Source organism: Pectinophora gossypiella, chromosome 2 (genome assembly GCF_024362695.1).
Source record: "Pectinophora gossypiella chromosome 2, ilPecGoss1.1, whole genome shotgun sequence".
Lineage (NCBI taxonomy): Eukaryota > Metazoa > Arthropoda > Insecta > Lepidoptera > Gelechiidae > Pectinophora > Pectinophora gossypiella.
Genome location: NC_065405.1, coordinates 13,762,678 through 13,784,898, shown reverse-complemented (window position 1 = coordinate 13,784,898; position 22,221 = coordinate 13,762,678). Strand labels below are relative to the sequence as shown.

The window sequence follows — 22,221 nt, the reverse complement described above, 5'->3', positions numbered from 1 at the left end:
CGGATTGAACTATTTGAATAAGTTATATAAGTTGAATAAGAATCTGAAACACCAGGCGACTATGCGCTGCAGTTTGTTAAAATTCGAATATTTATTTATTATATTATCAAAGTTATTTTTTAGAGAGACACCTTCAGTGAGTAATGACGTACTTTCCTTTACAGGTTTTAGTTCCAGGGGTTCTCCTTTGAACTCAGTTAGAGACCTCACTGGCCACATATGTTGTGGATCGTACAACCACTGTGGGCCGCGGAACCACTGATCAGCGATGTGCAGCAACTGGGCCGGCGTGGCGCCGCGCGAACATACATCGGCAGGATTGTCAGTGCCGTTGACGTGATACCATTGAACACCGGCTGAACATTCAGTAATCTTAGCCACACGATTCGCAACAAAAGTTTTTAATTTGAATGCAGGTGTATTGATCCACGTCAACGCCACTGAGCTGTCGGTGAAAGCCAGTACTTCGCTGATCAGTACTTCCTTGGCTAATATCGATACGACATATTGTAGGGTTTTCGATAACAAATGAGCGGCCATTAATTCAAGACGCGGAATCGATACTGTTTTTAAGGGCGCAACCTTAGATTTTGATAACAGTAGGCTAACCTTGACATTGCCATGCCCGTCCTGACTGCGAATATACACGACGGCAGCGAAACCATTCGTCGACGCGTCACAAAAACCCACAATTTGAGCTGTAATGTGATTTTTCACAAAAACATGTCGGTCATGTTTTAGTTTCGATAATAAAGGTATTTGAAATGAAAACAAACGCCATTCATTGAGAAGCGCATTAGGCAGCGCGTCATCCCAACCTAAATTGGCGCACCATAACTTTTGCATAAAAGTTTTAGCGAGAAAAGTACAAGGCGCAACGAACCCCAAAGGGTCAAATAACTTAGCTATTTCCGACAACACGGAGCGCTTCGTCACGTTACTTTCCATCTGTGTGGTACGGAAGGAGAAAGCGTCTTCTTCAGGTAGCCAGTGCAGGCCGAGAATCTTGATAGCCATAGTTTTGCCGTCATCGAACTGAACAGGTGGTTCGAGTTGATCACTAGGCAATTTATTTAAAACTTGAGCACTATTACTCGACCACTTGCGCAATTCGAAACCGCCAAGCTTTAGCAATTCTACCAACTGATGTTGAAGTGTCAGCGCGTCGTCTACACTATCCACTGACCAAAGCAAGTCATCAACGTAAAAACCTTCACGCAGAGCACGGGCGGCATCAGGGAAACGATCGCCTTCATCCGCGGCTAACTGCTGTAACGTGCGAATGGCTAAAAACGGGCTGCTGACTACCCCGTAAGTGACTGTGCACAACTCGTACATCTTTATAGGCTCGTTGGGCGAATCTCGCCACAATATGTGTTGAAATTGACGTTGTGATTTGTCAATTAATATATTACGATACATTTTTGATATGTCACCGCATAAACAAACGTTACGTAAACGGAAACGTATTAATAATTCCACAAGATCAGCTTGCAGTTTGGGCCCCGTATATAAAACGGAATTTAAAGATTGATTATTTGTAGTTTGACACGAAGCATCGAAAACTACGCGAAGTTTTGTCGTACTACTATCAGGCTTATGAACGCAGTGGTGGGGAATGACATACGCCGATTCCACTTCCGATACGTCACCGACACAGACCATATGACCGAGCGACGCGTAGTCGTCCATGAACGTTTTATATTCGCCCCTTAGATCGGGTAAACGAGATAATTTGCGTTCCAAATTTTGATATCGTTTTAATGCAATTTGTTTAGAATCGCCCAGTTTCGCGTCAGGTTTGAATGGGTAGCTCACAATGTATCGACCGGTATTATCACGCTTATGGTCACTGACAAACATCTGTTCAGCGATGACGTCATCTGGATTTTTAGGTACGTCACAGGATAAACTTTCGGTTTCCCAGAAAGATTTAATTAAATCGTCCACCTTAACTGTGCTACTAGTGAACATACAAGTCGACACACCGTCAGCACCGGTATTCACTGACAGCTGGCCTGTAATGACATACCCGAAAATGCTACTTAACGCGAGCGGTATCCCTTGACGTGACGGATGATACTTGCCACCATCATAAATGAATGGAAACACGTCACTGGCAAGCAACATGTCAATGCGACTCGAGCGATAGAAAGTAGGGTCAGCCAACACCAAATGTTTATATTCGTTGATTAAATCCTGTGACAAAGTGACAGATGGCATATCGCCAGATATTTTCGGAATGATCACAGCTTTTATATTAAAAACAGGGTCATTAGACATGGTCGGCTTTAAAGTGCAGGACACCATACCGTGATCGCGAACTACTGTTCCGCCTAGGCCCGACAATTGAGTGTTACACTTCTGACGTGGAAGCCCTAATCGCTGTGCACAATCATTTGTGATAAAACTGGTTTGAGAACCACTGTCGATCACTACGCGCACGGGTTGATATTTGCCTGAAACATCCGTAACGTGTACAACCGCAGTACCCAGCATAACTGTCGACCCAGACGAGCATGACGATGCCAAGGAGACCCGATTCTGTTGATCGTTATTAAAGTCGTTATCACAACTGTCATCAGAGCCCGTGCTTATCAAAGTTACATTGGAATCTAAATGCAACGTGTGATGATGTTTGTTTTTGCACACCGTACATGTTATCTTCGATGGGCACTCATTAGATGTGTGACCTTGACGCAAACAATTTTCGCATAAACGCAAATCTTTTATTTTTTCAATTCGCTGCTTAGGAGACAGCGCAATGTATTCGTAACATTTATAAATCGAATGAAATGGCTTATTGCAATACAAACATGCCTTCTTAGAATTATCAGGGCCCGCATTGCTCGCCAAACAGGTTTTTGAATTGACATTTTTTGTAATAGGTTTACTATTATTATTAGTTTTGTTTTGAACCGCATTTAGAATGGGTTTATTTGAAACGGGCTTTGAAACAGGAGGATTAGACATTTCCAACATACGCGCCTGATTCGATACAAATTCGCTTAATGTTTTAAAAATAGGTATTTCCTTTATACCGATTTTTTGTTCAAATTCTCGTCTAGAAACCGGGTCCAGGTTACGTAAACCGATATAACAAAGAATAAATCCCGCTAAATCATCGATTTTTAATAATTCTAACGCTTGAACGCATTCTTGAAATGTCTCTAAAAAGGAATTCAATCCGCTAACAGATTCGTTCGGCAAAGGTTTGAACGCGAACAATTTATCCAAATAGCGGGTAGCTATAGCACGCTTATTTTCATACCTGTCCGACAGAGATGACCAGACAATATTATAATTGTCACTCGATACAGGCAAACTTTTCACTATTTGAAGTGCTGGCCCGGTTACTACGGAAAGTAAATAATGGAACTTCTCGACATTACCTATCGAATTATTTGTATGAATCAAACTCATAAATGTATCGCGAAATGTAATCCAATTCTCTAACCTTCCGTCAAAATGAACAAGTTCAATTTTAGGTAAGCGAGGCTGAGAGCCGCCGCTTCGCTCATATTTGAATTCACCGCCACTTTTTGACGTATTCGAAACAGTTTCGTATTGATGAAAAATACGTTTAACTTCGTAATACAAGTCATCGAAAGCCTTTATTTCCTGGTCGTTAATTATATACGCCGGGTTACGCTTTAGTTCCAGCGCAGAAATATCATCAACAATTCGTTCGAATGATTCGCGAGAAGATTCGAGTTCACTGACCCGCACCAACAATTTGTTAACTAACGTGGAATCACTTTCGACAATTTTAGATAAATCGTACATCTGTTGAACACGCCTAAAATAACGTTCTTTTCTATTTATTAACGTATTTATTTTGATATCAAGATCGGTCAAAAATGGAGTTGTAGGTGTTTCTTTCGCCATTTTGAACTGAAGAAAAATGTACTAGAAACTTCGAGAACAACGCGTCCCTACAACTGCCTGTTTATGTAAAACCGAACAAAAAGTAATTTACACTGTAGAAATAGATTCTAAGTATTTGACTACGTATAAAAAATATATTAAATATGATATTACACTGTGACAAATAGAACTATTGAACAAATACTTGCACAATGAAATGTGATGTTGTAAATTTAATATTTTGAATAAAATAACATAAATTATATATGAAATAGTCTGTTAATACCTATTTTGATATACTGAATCCGTATCGAAGGACCATAAATGTTGGATAACTGAGATTAGTGATATTTTTGAATCTGAAAAGTAGACTTGCCCATACAAAAACACCGACCAAAGGAAAGGTACTTACAGGATTGTTGAATTTGGTTTCTTCTGACCCCGGGGTGCTCTGGAGACTGCTAGTGCACTTTCAGATTAATTTTAAACAGCACAACTTGAATTAATACACTTTTATGTTATTTTAGAAATTTCTTGTATAGAAACGCGCGACGGCGGTAGTCGAGTCCACTTTATTTTTCTTTTTTCCTGGCTTGGGGTGGCGGGAGTTTTTGGCGCGAACCAAAGGAGTTTTTGGAAGGGATTCATGGTCGGTGTTTTGTATGGGCAAGTCTACTTTTCAGATTCAAAAATATCACTAATCTCAGTTATCCAACAACACACAAGGAAGTTGTACTAACGGATGTAAACAGAAAGAAATATAACAAGTTGACTCCTATCAGATCATATTATATTAAAAGTTCAAGGTAGGCCTGTCACTAATTACCTGAGGTATAATTAATCATTTGTTATTTATAATAAGTATCTAAACTATAGCGTTATAAATGTGAAAGTAACTGTTTGTCTGTCTGTTACCTTTTCACGCTTAAAATACTGGACCGATTTAGATGTTTGGTATGGAGGTCGTTGGCAGGGCCGGGAAGACCTAGAAGGAGGTACATTGACCAAATTGAAGATGTCCTTAGAAAAGGTTTATTACCATCTACTCTGAACTGGCGTGCGTGTATGAAGCGATTGTTGAATGTGGAGGAAGCAAGAAAAGTGTGTCAGGAATAGTCAGGATTGAAGAAAACGGAATTCTATAGTCTCTGCTTACCCCGGTGGCAAATATATATGGTGAGAAATAGGCGTGAGTGTATGTATGTATATGTCGGAGTTAGTTATGAATTAAGAAGAGAAATTGATCAAATCGGAAAATAAAATGAAGTTACATCACTTCCGTCATAAAGTTGCAACGCTTCGACGTAAGGTGGCGTACGAGCAGAGCGGAGTGAAGTCGGGTGTCACTACAGAGTCGTCGTGTCGAGCGGACGTGTACTGCCGTTCTAGTCGGGCAGTCTACCGCGAACCATCGTCGTGAACGGACGTGTCGAATAATTACGATCGGAACGTGGAGTGCTATAGTCGCTCACCTATAACTTGTAGGGACGTCAAGAAAGTGTGATCGGAAAAGAGCACCTAGCAAGTAGGTACGTTCACATGTCCCGATGATTCGGTCCGAATGTTGGATCCATGGGTGGTGGAGGGCCCCTTCGCGCTAACGTCCTTAGGCGCGCTAGATAACGAGAGACTGTGTAACCGTTACGAATACCGTGACGTTGCCGTGAGTGTGTACCTTATGCTGTGACTTTATTTAATCGTGATACAAAAACTATGTGGAAGTAAATAAAATGATTGTGATACTGATGACGGCCATCATTGTCTTCTAACGCCCACCCTCCATTCTGATGATGATGTTACGACCCACCCCGACACCCACTGATACGACATCAGAAGTGGGATTAGTGAACTTGGATGAAGACAACGTGATGCGACGTTCACAACAAGAAAATGCAAGTTTTGATTATCACAATCACAAGAAGATTATGATCATTATCACATTCGTGTGACCACGTGATGAAGATGTAGTCTACAGCCATGCCTGAATTTGGAGATGGACCTGAATTTGAAGTGACCTGGACCTTGTTAATGATCGACATCACTACATGCCGTAAGATATGATGGCGTGAACATCACAATATTTCCATGCTGTGTGCTGTCGAGTTTGAAAATGATGGAACCTGAAATTGAAAACTGTTATTACGGTGAGTCGTTTTCATACTGGAACCTTATTGTTGTTGACTTTATTGCTATGTGAATTTCCGTTTCTAATAATGAGGAAATTGTTTATTTTAAAAAACAAAATTGACGAGACACATTGTGTCAATCCGTGTCAATCACACCGCGTTTTCCAATCTGTTTTCATCACCGTCAAATCTTTGTATTTTGGTCTAAAAATATTTCGAATTGGTGTAGATACGCTTAATCTGCGTGGTTAAAGATGTATTTTTGCACTCCGAGGAAAAAGAAATTAATCATGACATGATAATTAAGTCTTGTTAAATAACGTGTTTTGAAATCTACTGTCATTCATCAAATGTTTCAATATTCAATATTCTTTATTTGTAATCTTTTTTAAACCGATTGAAAGTCGTGTGAATACAATAATACAGTGGATTATTTTGTTTCATGTCATAACTTGACACGTGGTTCGGCAACTGGTGTATTGCAAGCGGCTATGCAAGTGGCGCGGGCTGAGCTGTAGTCGTGTATAGTGACGACATCGCGGCAACGCGTTGTATATCAGCCGGACTTGCTGCGCTAGTGCTGTTGAAGATCTAAACCATGTTACAAGACCAGTGGTTGATCTTTTATTGGAAATTCTTATAGGTCCTGGTGAGTCGTATCTGTTTTATTTACCTGATTTGAAAGATGGGAAGTTTTAATAGGATACAAACGAATATAGTGCAGAAAGTAATGAAGTGAAGTAAACATTGCGAAGTAAAATTATTTGGATTATTATTAAATGAAATAGGCTTAGAAAATGCCCGAAACAGTAAATCATTAGTGAGAAAATTAGAGCAAAATATTCTAAATGATGATCATACCGAATCGGTAATTGTGTAAGTGCCGTAATATTTCCTCGAGGTGTTGGTCGCTACATTGTGACTTTATGACTTGTGTGTGTGTGTGAGAGAGCCAGGGTGCTCTGTGGTTTTGTGATCGTGGATCATGGTGGCCATCCCGGGAGGGGATGTTGTGACTTATGACTGTTTTGTAGCGAAACCACAGTTTGGGGAGGAATATTACAGTCTGTTGTGCTTTGCAGTAGATGTGTAATGTTGGTTGATTTAACTGAGTAATGAAAGCTATGATTGACCTGTTTCGGAGCAACTCTGATAGGAAGCTGCGCACTTGTAGTGTTCGGGGCTGCAGCCACTTTTGTGCTGCTCGTCTTAGAAACTACAGGTATGCGGTCGAAGCCCGGATTTCATGTTGACTTTGTATTTGGTCATGACATTGTACCTGAATCTAAGTCATGTTGAACTCCGGTAGAATTAGGCAAACTACACGAATTAGAAATTAGTGATGTAGAAGAAATTGTGTAACCCATTGACCTGTTTCGGAGCAACTCTGATAGGTAGCTGCGCACTTGTAGTGTTCGGGGCTGCAGCCACTTTTGTGCTGCTCGTCTTAGAAACTACAGGTATGCGGTCGAGGCCTGGATGTCATGTTGACTTTGTATTTGGTCATGACATTGTACCTGAATCTAAGTCAAGTTGACCTCCGGTAGAATTAGTCGAACTACACAAATTAGAAATTAGTGATATAGAAGAAATTGTGTAACGCATTGACCACTATTCTACCAACTAAAATGTAAAGTTTGTGTGCTAGCTGTGTTGAGATATCGTCACTTGGTGTAAGTGGCATGAGTTGCTGTCGCTCGATTTAGGTGGCAGTGACGACTGTGTTGAGATATCGTCACTTGGTGTAAGTGGCATGAGTTGCTGTCGCTCGATTTAGGTGGCAGCAATAACTGTGTTGAGATATCGTCACTTGGTGTAAGTGGCATGAGTTGCTACAGCTCGATTTAGGTGGTAGTGACGCCTGGTTGTAAGATATCGTTACTCAGCTGATTTTAGTGTAAAGAGTAATTGGATTTTCAAGTTTGGTTGTTTATAGTGTGTGAATACTGGTCAATGGTCCGGTAGTGTTAGTTGATGATTTATCATGATGTAATGTGAGCTCATGTAGAGTCACAAGTAGAGCTCATGTAGAGTCGCAAGTAGAGCTCGTGTAGAGACACAAGTAGAGCTCGTGTAAGAGTCACAAGTAGAACTCGTATAGAGTCACAAGTAGAACTCGTGTAGAGTCACAAGTAGAGCTCGTGTAGAGTCACAAGTAGAGCTCGTGTAGAGTCACAAGTAGAGCTCATGTAGAGTCACAAGTAGAGCTCATGTAGAGTCACAAGTAGAGCTCATGTAGAGTCACAAGTAGAGCTCATGTAGAGTCGCAAGTAGAGCTCATGTAGAGTCTTTAGTAGAGCTCATGTAGAGTCTCAAGTAGAGCTTACGTAGAGTCACAAAAAGAACTCGGGCAGAGTCCTATATAGTCTCATGTTAGGTCAGGAATGACCGAGCGAACTTGGATACTGTGCTGTGGTATATTGTTTCAGATTAACACACGAGGACGTGTGTCACGCAGGATGGCCGTGTCGGAGTTAGTTATGAATTAAGAAGAGAAATTGATCAAATCGGAAAATAAAATGAAGTTACATCACTTCCGTCATAAAGTTGCAACGCTTCGACGTAAGGTGGCGTACGAGCAGAGCGGAGTGAAGTCGGGAGTCACTACAGAGTCGTCGTGTCGAGCGGACGTGTACTGCCGTTCTAGTCGGGCAGTCTACCGCGAACCATCGTCGTGAACGGACGTGTCGAATAATTACGATCGGAACGTGGAGTGCTATAGTCGCTCACCTATAACTTGTAGGGACGTCAAGAAAGTGTGATCGGAAAAGAGCACCTAGCAAGTAGGTACGTTCACATGTCCCGATGATTCGGTCCGAATGTTGGATCCATGGGTGGTGGAGGGCCCCTTCGCGCTAACGTCCTTAGGCGCGCTAGATAACGAGAGACTGTGTAACCGTTACGAATACCGTGACGTTGCCGTGAGTGTGTACCTTATGCTGTGACTTTATTTAATCGTGATACAAAAACTATGTGGAAGTAAATAAAATGATTGTGATACTGATGACGGCCATCATTGTCTTCTAACGCCCACCCTCCATTCTGATGATGATGTTACGACCCACCCCGACACCCACTGATACGACATCAGAAGTGGGATTAGTGAACTTGGATGAAGACAACGTGATGCGACGTTCACAACAAGAAAATGCAAGTTTTGATTATCACAATCACAAGAAGATTATGATCATTATCACATTCGTGTGACCACGTGATGAAGATGTAGTCTACAGCCATGCCTGAATTTGGAGATGGACCTGAATTTGAAGTGACCTGGACCTTGTTAATGATCGACATCACTACATGCCGTAAGATATGATGGCGTGAACATCACAATATTTCCATGCTGTGTGCTGTCGAGTTTGAAAATGATGGAACCTGAAATTGAAAACTGTTATTACGGTGAGTCGTTTTCATACTGGAACCTTATTGTTGTTGACTTTATTGCTATGTGAATTTCCGTTTCTAATAATGAGGAAATTGTTTATTTTAAAAAACAAAATTGACGAGACACATTGTGTCAATCCGTGTCAATCACACCGCGTTTTCCAATCTGTTTTCATCACCGTCAAATCTTTGTATTTTGGTCTAAAAATATTTCGAATTGGTGTAGATACGCTTAATCTGCGTGGTTAAAGATGTATTTTTGCACTCCGAGGAAAAAGAAATTAATCATGACATGATAATTAAGTCTTGTTAAATAACGTGTTTTGAAATCTACTGTCATTCATCAAATGTTTCAATATTCAATATTCTTTATTTGTAATCTTTTTTAAACCGATTGAAAGTCGTGTGAATACAATAATACAGTGGATTATTTTGTTTCATGTCATAACTTGACACGTGGTTCGGCAACTGGTGTATTGCAAGCGGCTATGCAAGTGGCGCGGGCTGAGCTGTAGTCGTGTATAGTGACGACATCGCGGCAACGCGTTGTATATCAGCCGGACTTGCTGCGCTAGTGCTGTTGAAGATCTAAACCATGTTACAAGACCAGTGGTTGATCTTTTATTGGAAATTCTTATAGGTCCTGGTGAGTCGTATCTGTTTTATTTACCTGATTTGAAAGATGGGAAGTTTTAATAGGATACAAACGAATATAGTGCAGAAAGTAATGAAGTGAAGTAAACATTGCGAAGTAAAATTATTTGGATTATTATTAAATGAAATAGGCTTAGAAAATGCCCGAAACAGTAAATCATTAGTGAGAAAATTAGAGCAAAATATTCTAAATGATGATCATACCGAATCGGTAATTGTGTAAGTGCCGTAATATTTCCTCGAGGTGTTGGTCGCTACATTGTGACTTTATGACTTGTGTGTGTGTGTGAGAGAGCCAGGGTGCTCTGTGGTTTTGTGATCGTGGATCATGGTGGCCATCCCGGGAGGGGATGTTGTGACTTATGACTGTTTTGTAGCGAAACCACAGTTTGGGGAGGAATATTACAGTCTGTTGTGCTTTGCAGTAGATGTGTAATGTTGGTTGATTTAACTGAGTAATGAAAGCTATGATTGACCTGTTTCGGAGCAACTCTGATAGGAAGCTGCGCACTTGTAGTGTTCGGGGCTGCAGCCACTTTTGTGCTGCTCGTCTTAGAAACTACAGGTATGCGGTCGAAGCCCGGATTTCATGTTGACTTTGTATTTGGTCATGACATTGTACCTGAATCTAAGTCATGTTGAACTCCGGTAGAATTAGGCAAACTACACGAATTAGAAATTAGTGATGTAGAAGAAATTGTGTAACCCATTGACCTGTTTCGGAGCAACTCTGATAGGTAGCTGCGCACTTGTAGTGTTCGGGGCTGCAGCCACTTTTGTGCTGCTCGTCTTAGAAACTACAGGTATGCGGTCGAGGCCTGGATGTCATGTTGACTTTGTATTTGGTCATGACATTGTACCTGAATCTAAGTCAAGTTGACCTCCGGTAGAATTAGTCGAACTACACAAATTAGAAATTAGTGATATAGAAGAAATTGTGTAACGCATTGACCACTATTCTACCAACTAAAATGTAAAGTTTGTGTGCTAGCTGTGTTGAGATATCGTCACTTGGTGTAAGTGGCATGAGTTGCTGTCGCTCGATTTAGGTGGCAGTGACGACTGTGTTGAGATATCGTCACTTGGTGTAAGTGGCATGAGTTGCTGTCGCTCGATTTAGGTGGCAGCAATAACTGTGTTGAGATATCGTCACTTGGTGTAAGTGGCATGAGTTGCTACAGCTCGATTTAGGTGGTAGTGACGCCTGGTTGTAAGATATCGTTACTCAGCTGATTTTAGTGTAAAGAGTAATTGGATTTTCAAGTTTGGTTGTTTATAGTGTGTGAATACTGGTCAATGGTCCGGTAGTGTTAGTTGATGATTTATCATGATGTAATGTGAGCTCATGTAGAGTCACAAGTAGAGCTCATGTAGAGTCGCAAGTAGAGCTCGTGTAGAGACACAAGTAGAGCTCGTGTAAGAGTCACAAGTAGAACTCGTATAGAGTCACAAGTAGAACTCGTGTAGAGTCACAAGTAGAGCTCGTGTAGAGTCACAAGTAGAGCTCGTGTAGAGTCACAAGTAGAGCTCATGTAGAGTCACAAGTAGAGCTCATGTAGAGTCACAAGTAGAGCTCATGTAGAGTCACAAGTAGAGCTCATGTAGAGTCGCAAGTAGAGCTCATGTAGAGTCTTTAGTAGAGCTCATGTAGAGTCTCAAGTAGAGCTTACGTAGAGTCACAAAAAGAACTCGGGCAGAGTCCTATATAGTCTCATGTTAGGTCAGGAATGACCGAGCGAACTTGGATACTGTGCTGTGGTATATTGTTTCAGATTAACACACGAGGACGTGTGTCACGCAGGATGGCCGTGTCGGAGTTAGTTATGAATTAAGAAGAGAAATTGATCAAATCGGAAAATAAAATGAAGTTACATCACTTCCGTCATAAAGTTGCAACGCTTCGACGTAAGGTGGCGTACGAGCAGAGCGGAGTGAAGTCGGGAGTCACTACAGAGTCGTCGTGTCGAGCGGACGTGTACTGCCGTTCTAGTCGGGCAGTCTACCGCGAACCATCGTCGTGAACGGACGTGTCGAATAATTACGATCGGAACGTGGAGTGCTATAGTCGCTCACCTATAACTTGTAGGGACGTCAAGAAAGTGTGATCGGAAAAGAGCACCTAGCAAGTAGGTACGTTCACATGTCCCGATGATTCGGTCCGAATGTTGGATCCATGGGTGGTGGAGGGCCCCTTCGCGCTAACGTCCTTAGGCGCGCTAGATAACGAGAGACTGTGTAACCGTTACGAATACCGTGACGTTGCCGTGAGTGTGTACCTTATGCTGTGACTTTATTTAATCGTGATACAAAAACTATGTGGAAGTAAATAAAATGATTGTGATACTGATGACGGCCATCATTGTCTTCTAACGCCCACCCTTCTGATACACCACACCACGCTTCTACGACATATATATATTTTTTTTATTTAAACAACAAATAATTACAGAAAAAACCAATTTATGTATAACATAACAAAAACTTTATTGCACAAACAGGAAAATACAAAATACAAAACATGCGGCCTTATTGCTAAGTAGCAATCTCTTCCAGGAAACCTGTAAGTATAGGAGATAATTATGTAATATTATATTATATAATATAGCGGGATAGTATGTATGTTTTAATGGAGGTAGGTAGTGTGAGAACAAGAAAGAATATAGTTAGTCATACTAGTTTTTATCCCGGAAATTATCCCTTAAGAGGATGAAAAATGGGTGGGAAAAAACATGTCGCGCGCGATAGCCGATCCACGCATACGGAGTCGCGGGCGTAAAGTTAGTTTATTTATAGGCGTTTTATAGTGCAGTGATGTCGTAACAAAGGTTGGAAGGTAATTAGTGAAGTAAGATTTGATGAAGGTTTAATAGTAATATCATTCTTACGTTATTAAAAGAATGTCTCTAATATTTTTGGGATTAGCGGAGACATTCATTATTTTTAGATTATATTATGAATAAGATAACCTACCTTATGGTTGTCTGGAAGAAATCGCTTTAAGCAATAAGGCCGCATGCCATGTACTTAGTTAAGAGACTTTTTTGTAATAATTTCTTTTTATTTTGGTGCAATAAAGTGTATTTGTATTGTAAGATACTTAGGTACGTTTTTGTGTGTGTTGATAACGAAAAGTATACTTGACTCTAAAGCAACAAAAATTACAGCCCACCCAAATCTGTAACAAAAACGTAGTAACACCTAATTTTGATACGATTTTGTGGAAAGTACTTAAAGTATCATTTGACGCGACTCACATACATTATTGTTTGTGAAAAACGTAATGAAGACGAATTTTTATATCAAGCCCTATAAGTATGACATAATTTTGTATGTCGGTTCCCGCGGCGATGTTTAAAATAAAATTTGAATTTGAAAACGCAATTTACTTAAGTTGTTTTTTTCAACAGTCAGACAGTCAGTCAGAGTCAGTTTTTTTTGTCAGACAAGAGTACTGCGGGGTGGAAGGCAAGAGGGAAGCCACTGCCCTATTTTTCCCTAAAAAAGTAGCATGGAAAATGCTGCATCGACAAGAGCATGGCTCTTAAATTGATGATGATGCTGATTTTTTCAACACATACTTAGCAACACATGCTGTGAAGTAAAATATTTTCATTTTCATTTTTCACTATCGTTTTTTGAAATCGTTTGCAACTTTGCTTAGGCTCTAGTATCATGGTGACTGTGAAAGAGCCTATAAGCGTGAGTTTATGAAGTTACTTCTTTTTCTTATCGTGTGAGTTGTGAGGAGGATTACCAACTTCTACAACCCTGGCGTCAGGGTTATTATTGAACCTCCATAGGTCCCTGACATGGCTCATGTAACAACCACTTACTTACTTACATCACTAAGTAGTAACCGAGACATTGGTCTCATTATGGTAAGCCATCGGGCTTACCGTGCCTTCCGAAACTCGGGTTATCTTACTTTCGGGCAATCAGGTGATCGGCCTATGTTCTAACTAAACTAGGGATCATAATATCTTCCCACAGGGATTCGCACTCGGAGCCTCCGCATCGTGAGTTTACGCGCTACCACTGAACCACAGAGATCGTTAACAACCTACTTACTTATCTTCACTTTTCTCAATTTTAGTGTACCTTAAGCTATAAAGCGAAGAAAACCGTTTTCTTCTTACCTCGACTTTCACATAGTTTTTATATTCATCACACAGACTCACGTATTGAAGTCCATGATGATTCAGTATTTTCGTATTTTATGCGCGCTCAAAATGCGCACTGTGTGGTTTTTATTGCATTTTTACTTGCGCGCAAAGGTGTTTAATGTGATGGCCCCTTTCAAGTACCTTGTAATTTAGGCAGTACTTTTTGATGATAGTTGAGTTGCGCGGATTTGTTTGTATTAAGTGATATGACAAGAACAGCATCAGGTCTGTATCCCCAAATGGGTAGGGAGAGGTGTATAGCATAGGCACCCACTTCTAACCCGCTATGTTTAAATCCCATAATAATAGGAGCTAGCATATATTGCCATTAGCCATGCAAAAATCTTAGACTCCACGTGATATCAACTATGATCCAAACATGAATTCGAACTCATAAACTCGAATTCAGGGGGGTTAAAATGGCCACATCGAAGCAATTCATCTAAGAAAGCAATATTACTATTTGACATTTTGTTTGCATTACGCACTTAGTTTTATAAGCGTAAATGTCAAATTGCAATATTGCTTTCGATGTGGCCATGTGGTCGATATAGATGTTTCGATGTGGCCATTTTAATCCCCTAGGATTATATAACCTGAGCTGGGATTTGAACTCGCGACACTACTATGTACATTCCTCGCTATAAATACAAAACCTAGCTATTGTAAACAGGCTGGGTACTCATGCTGAGTGTCTTACTCTGCTAGGACATAGCAGAACAGTGTCACAAAGCAGTTATCAAGAATCGAACTCATGATCGCCGAGGCGAACGCTACCAAACCAAACCTTTGCCCTTTGCAAACCTTTGAGAATACTTGAGGTAGTGGTACCTACGCAAAACAAAAAACAAACGGAATGTCAAGAAATAAGATGATCCATTCTGCTTGAGGTAGTGGTACCTACGCAAAACAAAAAACAAACGGAATGTCAAGAAATAAGATGATCCATGCTGCGGAAGGCACGCCATTGGTCCCGGTTACTACTTACTGATATAAGTAAGTAGTCGTTACATGAGTCACGTCAGGGGCCTTTGGCGGCTCAATAATAACCCTGACACCAGGGTTGATGAGATTGGCAATTCACCACACACACGATAGAAGAAGAAAGGCATGTCAATCGTGTGGTATTTTTTTAAAACTCGTCACGTTTCCAGATTTAGTGCATTTATTTGCAATGATGTCTTTATGGTTTCCCGAATTCCATCACGATTGTTTTTTGTTGGAATTTCCAGTGATAGCAGCAACCTTTGATTTATCGTAACTTGAATGTTTTCCGAATATTGTTTAGTACTTTTAGTTGACTTGCTTACAAAAACCAATACAATCCTGTCGTGGTTAGACGGGCCTGAAGGCGTCGTCTGAGAGGAAGATTATTTGAAACAATTAATCTGGCGGTTCGAGATAAGAGTTGAAAGAGGAAAATCGTCGACCACGCCGGCGGGGTCGGTATTGGGGTTAATATATAACATGCTTAAATAATTAAACCTATGTTTTTTCTCTACCCCCAGTACACTTGAATTGGCAGGCATACCGGACCTTTTCCTATGTGTATTTTATTTTGTGTGTTTGTGTTTGTAGTGCTGTTGATGCACCATAATAAATAAATAATAATATTCGTAACAGAGAAATGAACCCTTTTCGCACTTAAACATGATTTATCTCATATTCCCACCAGGTCATTCACCCTATCCAGTTGTAAATTAAGATATGCGTTTTTTGCAAACTCGAGATGTAAATGGAAGGACGTTATGCCAACATTGCGTGAAGATGCGCAAGCGCAGTTTATTGACCGACGCCGAAAACAGTGATAAATCCAAAAACACATTTGTGGTGACGATTTCTGTGTAATGTTATCCTGTGTTACGTGACTTACGTTTGTTTCTGAATAACTGTTGTTTTTATGTTTTAAGGTATTAGGAACACTAAAGGCGTGTACATACAAATATCTAACAAGTCATGAGCAATATAATGTACCCACTTTAGGACTCTGTCACACAAACATATTTGACATTTAGTGAGAATTACTGTTCAATTTGTCAAAAAAGTAAATGTGACATGGTACCAAAGTGTATACATATTAATGCTCGTGACCGTACATTGCGTTAAAAATGTTCCCGCGTTGTCGATTACGCGGGAATTCCGCATATAATATCCCAGGAAAAAAAATGGCTGAAAATGGTTCCATCAAAGCTCAATCTACAATCTTTAATATATATTGTATAGATATATCTTTAATATATTGTATTTTATGTATTGCATCTTAGTTTATTTTATGTAGGTATATTTATTGGTGGCACCTTCCATCCCGCTACACTATTATTATAATTTAATCCACCCAAAGGTGGAGGGAAACCACTGCCCTATTTTTCCTAAAAAAGTTGCATGGAAAATGCAGCCGACAAGAGCGTGGCTCTTAAATTGATGATGATGATGACCCAAAGGTTGCATCGAAGAGATTGCTACCTTATATACCATTTATTTTCACATTTTGTTTGTGTTGTATGTACTTCATGTTCCTTCTGTAAAATATAGTGTGTTATTATTTATAATGTTTTTTTCTATATCGCGGGACTATAGATAGAGACCCGGACAAGGGGTTTTTAGATAATATAACAAGGTCGTCTGCAAACAAAGTATTTTATTTCTTTACCATAATGTTATCGTAAAAAACACTTAATAATTAAACACACTAACTGGCGACAAACCTGCAAACAAAGAAACGATATTCATGCTTATCCAAAAGCAATTTTTGAAAACTTCTTTTTTATTATAGACTATTTATTATGTATACTGTGAACAAATATTTTACACGCGACCCCATAAGTGGATTTCAATGTGCGAACAATAAGTATGTCGCGTTTGAAATCTTATCTGAAACAACACACGCCTTTTAAGCCATTTGAACTGAGAGATAGTATTTTTATCGAATTAATTCTTAGGTTAATTGGAAGTGACTTATCTGTAGAGATAATTGAACAAACAATAAAGATAAGGACTAAGTGAGAATTTATGTTTTAATAGCTTTAATTTTTAGTCTTTTATTCTGTAAATTCCTCTTCGCACCGTTTTGAAATTACAATTTACAATTGGAATAGAGAAAAGAGAGTTTTTGCATTCAAAACACGCATTTGGTTCTTCGACTAAGCTTTGTGTTTTTAGAGTAATACATACATTATTACATAGACACAAAGCCACAATTTATCTGAAGACAACTTGCAGCCACTTTTGAAGTTAGAAACAATTATCAGTAACAGTTTACATTTTTCTTTAAGAACGAATTAAGTAAGTATATTGTGAATTCTGATTAAGTACTAAATAAAGACAGATCTAAAACTAACGAAAAACCTTTTTCTTTTTTCTATTTAAGTTATTTATGAATTTTATTCAAGAAAAACTTAATAAGTCTGACATCACGTTTTTCTATAACGTCACAGTGTGCTTTTCATACAAATTCCATAGTAAATTTGTGTTTTGACTTTTAATAAAAAGTAATTGATTTGGCAACTAGTCTATTCTGTCCATTGTTCTAATACCTCAAACGATTTTAATGTTCTAATATTTATTTTATTTTAGAAACATTGTTTTCCGATTCTAGTTAAAATTCCGATTGGTGACACAGATAAGACACTCGATACAAATCAGTGTCCTTTTCGTATCGTAAGCAATTTTTTTCAACCAAACATCTTACTTGACATGCGAAACGACTTTTAGTGCATCACTTTGATGGATTCGTTTTCCTTATTTTGGACATTTGTTTTCATATAGTCATTTGAGAATTTTATTTTTAGGGAATATACTTTTTTATAAATTAATATTTTCCAGCCAAGTTGAGAATGGTGCTAATTCCTGTAAATACCATCTAATTTTATTTTAAGTTATATCTGTCATTTTCTTATCCGCCGAAAAGGAAAGGGACGGGTAATCGACAAGCATAAAATTTATGGAACACACGTCAATTTTAAGCACAAATCTAAACCAACCGTCTAAAAATTTTACGTCCGTCAATAACCCGACACAGTTAAATAGACAGCACGTCAAACGGATTGCATACCAGCGACGTACCTTTTGATTCGCCCGGGTTATTCATTCATTTACTCATTCTTCCTAAAATTAAGAGCTGTGAATCATCCGTCCCTTTCCTTTTCGACGGATATGAAAATGACGGATATAACTTAAAATAAAATTAGGCGGTGTCTGCAGGAATCGGGGCCAATGTCATGCTAAACAAATATAAAGTCAGCGCCACGAGAGAACTCCCTTGACTGAGGCGCTGGTGTCGCAGTATCTTCATAGAATTATTATGACTTGTCATTTAGTTCCATTAAAATCCGCGGAACTTCTTTTGTGACGCGTACTCTACATTAAGTCACGTCAAAAAATCCCTGGTCACCTACGCTACAACACAGTGGACACCATGGTAGCTCTACCACTGTTGCGCCACCAATAAAATGTATGCAAGTGTGTAAAAGGATTACGCAACCTTACCTGGTTGTGGAGTCATTTTGTCATAATGAGATACGACCCTAACTATACCTATAACTTGGTGAACATTTAAATAAGAATTACTTAACACATGAGGAGCTCGGTGGCGCAGCGGTAAACGCGCTCGGTCTGCGACTGTTGAAGTTAAGCAACTTTCGCAAAGGCCGGTCATAGGATGGGTGACCACAAAAAAAGTTCATCTCGAGCTCTTCCGTGCTTCAGAAGGTACGTTAAGCCGTTGGTCCCGGCTGAATTAGCAGTCGTTAATAACCACCAATCCGCACTGGGCCCGCGTGGTGGTTTAAGGCCCGATCTTTCTATCCATCCATAGGGAAGGCCTGTGCCCTAGCAGTGGGGACGTTAATGGGCTGGTGATGATGATGACTTAACACTTAAGACATACACTACATATACAGGGTGTTAATGACATCATAACAAATACTAAAGGGGATGATTCAGACCATGATTCTGAGTTATTAACAAGTGGAATTTTCCGTTGGAGAATTTATGAAAATTTTAGTGCTTTGTTATAATTATTTTCAGTTACATACTTTTGCGATGTCACTAACACCATTGCGTAATCAATGAGTCCGGGGTTCGTTTTCCTCAAAAATGTTGAACTTTATCCCGACTTTTGTCACTAAACTTATGTGTGTCATCAATTTGCGGTTTTTATATCTCAAATATAAATTTAAAAGGTCAAGGAACCCTTTTCGGTTTACGAAGGGACACTTTTTACCTGGTTAGCCATTATGTTAAGATTTTATGGTACTTTATGCGAAAGAGATTTTGGAATAAAGTGTTCAAGAATTAGGTATTTTTAGGCGTAAACCTAAATTAAAGAATGTGAAATGATGCGACTTTACCGGTTTTTTGTGGCTTTCGTTTTTTGTTTGTCGTCTAAATGCAAATTAAGTGGGTTTGTGATATATTCGGTCGTGATAATAAACATAGTGATTAAATTTTCATACTTTTAGATTACTTTTTTATGAATATTTTAAATGATGTCATTATCTTGTTTTTGTGTGTAGCGAGCGTCCTTTTATAATTAACAATTTCTTTTCGATTCTATAGATTATTAGTTCATGGAGAAAAACGATTTTTATGAATATTTTAAATTATGTAAATGTCTCGTTTTTGTATGTAGCGAGAGTCCTTTTATAATTAACAATTTCTTTTCGATTCTATAAATTATTAGTTCATGGAGAAAAACTATTTTTATAAATATTTTAAATTATGTAAATGTCTCGTTTTTGTGTGTAGCGAGAGTCCTTTTATAATTAACAATTTATTTTCTATTCTATAGATTATTAATTCATTGAGAAAAACGTTGTTATTTTATGTAGAATTGTTATTATTTTTAGTCGACTGCGATGAGTGGTAACCACATTTCTGTGCCCGTAAAGAAAAGTAACTCAATATTATTATAATGTTCCGTAGTGCTTAGAAAGAATCAGCTTAGACACGTAGACTTTCACTACATAGTCATCCTCATTCAGCGCTTAACATTACCGGCCCACTAGTGTCGATTAATTAATTCGTTTCAAACGAAGCCCTGAGCCATGGTTCGAGCCCAACCGGGCACCCTCAGGTCTGTTGTCTGATTTTTTTTCCAAGTGAGAACCCTCACCTCTCCCCATTTGTCTGGCCAAATAGTTAATGCCCTTATATCTACGATAAGTCACGTAAAACAAGCGACATAATCGATTACTTTTATGAATATCACATAGCTTCTGCATAAAACTACATTAATCTGTTTTAGTATTTAATACCAGGGTTGATGAGGTTGGTAATCCACCTCACAACCCACACGATAGAAGAAAAGAGTATTGCCTACATACCACATTTATTATTTAATAATATTATTTAAGTCAAATAACTGTTATTCGAAAATATTGAGCAGTTACGGATTTATGTACCTAAGAAAAAAAATTATGCACCGAAATACTTGACTCAGACGACGCCCTGAGCCAAGGTTTGCACCCAACTGGGCACCTTCAGACCTGTCGTCTTAGACGTTGTACCGGATGAGAGCTTTCAGCGCTCCTCATTTGTCCGGCCAAGTAGTTAATGCTATCTGCGGCAAATCTACAATAAGTCACGACAAAAGAAAACACCGAAACATTTGAAGCTCTATTTAGCGTTATTTAAGATTTGACTCATACTATTATGAGTACCCTATCGTTGAGAATTGCACAAGCCAGTGCTCAATCGACTGTCTAAACTTTATACCACTAATATCGTATCTAAATCTCAGCCAACTATCTGTGACTGAGGCACGAGCATGACTAGGCGTACACCTGCGAAATGTCTGCAAATGTCACATACTTAGTTCGAATGAAATCATATTCTTGCGTCACAATATTAAAGGGTTTCTGATCTAAACTGATAATAAAATATTTTCATGGTAATTTCACTATTTCCACACAGTATATCTATGTACCTTGTACATGTGCAAGTGAAATAGACCTGTTCCATTGTTCATTGGCGAAGTTCGCAGAGGCTATAATTAAAATTTTATGTGATAATAGGTAAGATATTTGATAAGTTTAGTATCTAGGTATATAAGTATAATATTGTAAATATTGAAATAATAATTTAAGTTTATATTAACTTATGTGTCTAAGTTGCCGCCTTGGGCATATGCCTGTATGGTAACTTATAGTTGTAATTATTAGATAAATAAATAAATAAATGTGTAGGTATGCAAAATACGTAAGGTGCAAAAGTCCAATCAGTTTCTTGCAAATTAATAAATTGACTTCCCCAGTCCCATGTAATAGGGGCAAACCTATTGCCATTAACCGTTCACGAATCCGGGAAACCACGTGATATCAATTATATATAATCAAAACATTAATTTAAACTTATCAAAGTCGAATTCAGTGGTTCAGTTCCCAAGCCGTGCGAGACTACAATGTAAAACACGGTACGTGATGTTCGATAAGCTGCAAAAGTCCAATAAATTTCTTGCAAAGGAATAAATTAACTGGTTGCACTTAAGACCTCCTGGTTACATGTCGTTTCTGCAATAGACCAAAAACACCTACAAAAACATAAATATTAAGTATAATTATGACAACTAATGGTTCATAATTTAACCACTGTTTACAAATAATTCGCTGGGCTCAGTGACTGCACTTTTGCTCTTTGATTATACACTTTAGCCCCTTTTTCCTGATTGAATGAGAAAATTCGCAGCGACCCTTGATACAAAATCTTAAGCTGGATAAAACGACTCGTGTACTAAAAGTTGACAAGTCTGTCGCCTATTGTAATGGTTCGTCATACTCGGCGTTCCGGAATATTCCACAAGTTTTTTGAAGACAAAGATGACATTCCTTCTATCTTCCCTTTTATGATGTTATTAATTCTTATTAAGACCCTCTACATTAGCGTCTTTCGAGCGTAATTTTTGGATCAGTAATATCAACAGTAGTGTTTCTTAGTCGGAATTCATTTTCGCACTGATTGAACGGGACAGGAGCCACAGCTACGCGACGCGACGCCGCGCACGCTCGGCGTTCGGCAGCCGGCCAGCG

General features: G+C 39.0%; 1 protein-coding gene and 1 long non-coding RNA gene across 3 annotated transcripts in view; both read left to right on the top strand.

Moving 5' to 3' along the window:
- Positions 1–22,221, top strand: part of LOC126378329 (uncharacterized) — a 231,319-nt gene that overhangs the window by 5,762 nt on the left and 203,336 nt on the right. The window lies entirely within an intron of this gene.
- On the top strand, positions 5,165–12,381 carry LOC126379122 (uncharacterized). Its single transcript, XR_007568262.1, has 2 exons — positions 5,165–5,392; positions 8,781–12,381. It is a non-coding gene; the product is annotated as an uncharacterized LOC126379122 (long non-coding RNA).